This window comes from Felis catus, chromosome A1 (genome assembly GCF_018350175.1).
Source record: "Felis catus isolate Fca126 chromosome A1, F.catus_Fca126_mat1.0, whole genome shotgun sequence".
Lineage (NCBI taxonomy): Eukaryota > Metazoa > Chordata > Mammalia > Carnivora > Felidae > Felis > Felis catus.
Window position 1 is genome coordinate 52,990,820 of NC_058368.1, and position 4,978 is coordinate 52,995,797.

Here is a 4,978-nt window from a genome sequence, read left to right on the forward strand (position 1 = left end):
GTGCTTGGTTGGACGGTCAGATGGGAATAATATATATAATATATATATTTACATATATATATATGTATATATATATATTATATATATTATTTTCCCTGTGTTGCTATTTTGACTCCACAAGACTGAATGGCAGTTTGGCTCAATTAATTTTAGATGCTGCCTATTATGTAAGAGTGAAGTAAGCTTCCCAGAAAGAGCCACACCTTCCAATAAGCATCCTGACAAGCATATTGGGAAGAAGAAGGGAGAAATTGCATAGGGGTGTAGGGGCGGGGAGGCTGCCAGATGGTGGGGGCAGAAGGAGGCAATGCCTCGAAGGCCAAGTTAAAGGAAGAGCTTCGAGAGAAATTCCCATCTGTGGGGAGGGGGAGGGAGGGGCAGCACAGAGGAGCAGTAAGAAAAGAGAGCTTACAGAAGAATATCAGAATATCAGAAAACAGGAGGTCATTTTCAATATGGACCTCCCACCTAAGGGACTAAGAAAGAAACCGTAAACACGAGAATGTACATCAAGGACATGTACATTTGTTTCATTCACAAATGAAGGGTGACTGTCCTCTGAGAGTTCACTTAGTGGCCTTGAGAAGGGAACTTTTTTAGTATCCAAATTGTGCCCATTTACCAGTGTTCACAAGTTGCTGTGAAATGCTGACAACTTGTTTAGATATTGTTTGTTTTTACTATTAAAGCCTCTGATGCCTTTTAATGAAATCCACTTCATAAAACACAAAGGCATGTCTCTTTTCTCTTGCTGAAAGAAAAATACTAGTGAAGCTCTTGGCCGTGTTCTTTCCGTATAATGGAATCTGAGATATAAATGCAATATTTAACACATCTGAAATTTAGAATGCCCGTTTTAAACGTTCGCATGCACATCACTCCATGTGCGTTCCTCATTTTGCTAATTTTGACCAAAGAATTACTTACCGGTTGAACTAAACTCTTAATGAACGAATTTACAATTAAGATCTTCCTCATACGATGAAATTGTTACAAAGACTATGTAAGCACGAGGCTCCATTTAGATTTCATTAACAAAATGCTTCGAATAGGAAGATAAGGAAAGAGCAACATTCAAGTCTTCTAATGCATAAAGCAAAGCAGTATTAATTTAAAAGGGGAAGGGATACAAAGACAATGGAAACCAGCAAAGAGTTCTGTCTCTAGGCATGGGAAGGGGTTTGTGTGTATGTAGTGCGGACAGACACAAATGCGTAAATGGACGTGCACAGTGCAAGAAGCACTCATCACAAATAAATTTGCTTGAATTCAACGGTGGAGCCGAGACCCTTGGTCAATGTTGAGACCGCGCCACCTTCTGGTTGCCATGTGCATGGCAGGCACTCATATTGTTTACAGACCTAGCATTTCTGTTTTATGCAAAACTTATATTGAAGGGAGGCTGCAGATACGTTACTTGTGCTGTGCACTCCGTCCCCTGGGAACCGTATTGGAATGAGAACACGATCCATAAATGTACTCCAGTGACTGCTCTGCTTGAAAATCTGAGTTTGCCTTTTAAGCCTGATCAACTGTAATGGTGTATGATAGGCCAGACAGAGCACAAGCACTAACGGCAAGCGCGAGCAGGAGGCTTCGGTTGCCCGTCTTTTCCTGTCTTTTCCCTGGTTGCCACTTTGGGAACTTCTTAGCGTCGCAGAAATGGAGCCCCAGGAAACGTGGCAAGGCCTCTGCTGGTCCGGGAAAGCAGATGAGGGCTGTGCCGCGGTGCCTGCAAAGCTGCGAAACAACAAGTAAACAGGGGCGCTAATTTCCGGACAACTGCTGACACACAGTCGTGGCCAAATGGTGATTTGGGGAATTAGGTCCTGCTGAAATTCCTTCTTTGTTTCAGTTGGATCGTTTATGGTGTCATGGCCTTGGGAGTCTTGGCTGGAGAGGTGAGCTCAGCGATGATACACCTTTGCCACCGCGCCAGGGCATCCTGACAAGAGGACTTTGGGAGGACACGTGACCACCCATTTTATGCGTGGATCTGCCAGAGCCGCATATGAAGCTCCGCTGTTGGAAAAGATAGTCACAAAGGAAAGGTGGTGTCTTTCCCACGTGCTTTAATTAAGGAGTCTATATGTCTTCATCAAAATTGGGCCTAAAACCTTAAATGCTTGAGGTTAAATGCTTAAATGCTAGGAACTTTGTGAAAGCTTCTATAGAGGCAAATATATTTATATAGACAAAATAAGCCGAGTTGAATAATTGTTCCTTACATTTTATCAAGGTAGACTTCTAAGATTCCTTGGGCAGGCAAGCCTATGCCACACCACCTCTCATCCTCTCCCATCTCCTGCTCACCACTCTACACACACACACACACACACACACACACACACTGAGCCCTGAGAATAAAACAGAGCGGTGGTAATACTTTTACCAACAGAAAGAAGTAAAGTTTGTAATGATCCGGATGGCTTCTTCAACTTTCTATTTCACGTTACCTATGTTGACAGAAACTGTAATAGTTTTGCAAATTGAACCACTTCTGAATCTACAAATAAAATGATCAAGAAAGGTAGTGGTTAGAAAAAAAGAAAATGCAGGTTTAATTTTTCAAAACGAGATTTAGCTGTTGTGGTGGTAACTCATGGTCCTAAATTAATACTGGGATTTGCTCTATTTAAAGTTTGATTATGAAGGTTAAAGTCTTCTGAGATGGGTGTTTTAGAGGGTACCCCAACCAAAAGAACAGTGAGGTGAAAGTGTGAGATTGAACAGATGATGCAGTCAGAGCCCCCTGGAAGTCATGAACTTAGAAGCTCACTATTTGGCAACTATCAGCATAGTAACTGATTCAGGGAAGTGTCATACGGGATGCTGAAAGTGGTGGGTGAAAGTATGAAGAGGATTATTATATGATATCATAGTATCTCTCTACAGAATTCATTAGAAAGGATGAAATAGGAATTTGAAAGTGGAGGAACGTGGTAAATCTCCCCTTGGCCAAGTGATCAAATCAACACCACCAGCAGATCTCGTCTGTGCTTCCTGGTATGAAGCACTGAGAAGAATTTAGCACCCCTTCCATGACATTGCCACAAAAGCTCAAAATCCAAAACTAAATTCAGGACGAAACCTCAAGGCAACCCTAAATGAGGGACATTCTACATGATAATTGGCTTCACTCACAAAACGTCAGGGCTACGAAATACACAGAAAGACTCAAATGCTGTTCCAGGTTAAAGAAAACTGGAGACAGGATGGCTTGAACAAAGCATGTGGCTTTGGATTCTCTCTCTTACAAAAGGCGTGGAGTCAATTGGCAAAATATTCTATAGCTTAGCTAATAGCACTGTCTTGGGGTTAGTCTGTCTCCTGATCTTGTGGATTGTAGTGTGGCTACCTAAGACAACTTCTTGCTTTTAGAAAATACATCTCTGCAATTTCTCTTAAATGACTCAGTTAAAAAGATGGCAAATGCTAATATCTAGACAATTTGTATACGAGAAGTCTTTGCATTTTCCCTTCAGTCTTTCTGCAAGCCTGACATTTAAAACAAACAACTTTTAAAAATCAGCAAAATATGGACAAAAATGCCATTTCTTCCAGCTCACGCAGTACCAAATAACAAGTAACTCTAACTTTTCTAACCAAAAAGCAAGTTGTTTTAGTCTCAAGTACACTCAACTTCAGGCACTGAAGGTGGAATTTGGAAAGCAGATCTTTTCAGAGGACCCTCTTTGCACAACCGGCTGCAAATCAGCTTCCTGGCCTATTTGGGCCCCATACTTTCTCTTCTCTTCTTGCCAACACTCTGTTCCTTCTTTCATTCAAAGGACTTTTATGGCACAGCCTGACCCTGTAAACTGCTGGCTCTTCAGAGAGGAGCCAGACTCAGCTTCCAGTCTATGGCACACAGAGAGAATTCCAGTGGACTATATTTCAAAGTGCCACCACAGTGGAAAAACAAGGGGAGAAAATGGTACCGTGGACAATTTCAAGGAGGAGGCCCGAGTTGCAGGCCCCAGTCAGAGGGAGATTGAAGACATTGAGGGGGAGCAGGGGTGCAGTTGTAGAGGGGTCTTTCCAGGACCCGTTATTATGGGACGTCAGCTCAGTGGTGAGGGGTGTGACTGCCCCCCAGGCAGGGGCTGGAGCACATCACGTTTGTCCCGCTAGAGCATTTGAGTTCTGCATCTTGGTGGTGGAAAACCACTGAAAGATCATGCTTAGATTTACATGTTCAAAGGGCCCTTGTTTCTCAGGCTCCCTTTGTAATTCTTTCACTGGTCAATTGACTTTTCCTCAGTGAATGACTGTTTGAAGTCAGATGCCGTACTGGTTTGAGGTACACATGACCAAAAAAAAATATGATTTTTGCTCTGAGCGTCTCCATTCTGCAGTCTCTGTGGCTTTTTTCTTTCTGCTTTCTACCACTTAAAGGTGAGCCACATTAAAGACCACTGTAAGTCATAGTTGGTCTGCCCTGTATTTATTTGTGCTTCTTAACCTCTCCCTGGAACTCCTAAACCTGCTCTCCTTATTAAGCTAGAAGGAGAAAGTACTCGAAATACACCACGGTGCAATAGAAGGCAAACTTTGCCTTTCCTTAACCAAAGTAGCCAGTTTAAACTATACTCAAAGCTTTATGCCCAATTCTAGCAGGTAATATTAAAATTATAGGATTCCTCGAAACTCATCTTTTTAATCCATTTACTTAACAATATTCCTGTCATCTTAACATTTATAAGATAAAATAATTGTATCATTTGTATAATTCTGAAACGTAGTTAGCCATTATTTTCAATTATTTTTTTCGCAATATAGTATGATCATTTATATTTCATGCTTAGTACACTAATTAGGTTAATAGCCTCTAGTGCTAAGCACTGTAGTATTTTATTTCATGGTGTTTGAAAGCTATCTTGTATGGAATATAATTTTCACTGTTTAAATTCACATATTATCATTTTTTGAAGTATATTTTCATTGTGAGAATCAGCAAGGGGAAAAGACTCAAGGT

The 4,978-nt window shown here is 41.3% G+C and overlaps 1 long non-coding RNA gene across 1 annotated transcript; it reads left to right on the top strand.

Moving 5' to 3' along the window:
• The first annotated feature begins 1,399 nt into the window (after positions 1 to 1,399).
• LOC123384573 lies at positions 1,400 to 4,430 on the top strand. The gene is made up of 2 exons (XR_006595867.1): positions 1,400 to 1,754; positions 1,856 to 4,430. It is a non-coding gene; the product is annotated as an uncharacterized LOC123384573 (long non-coding RNA).
• Positions 4,431 to 4,978: the final 548 nt, after the last annotated feature.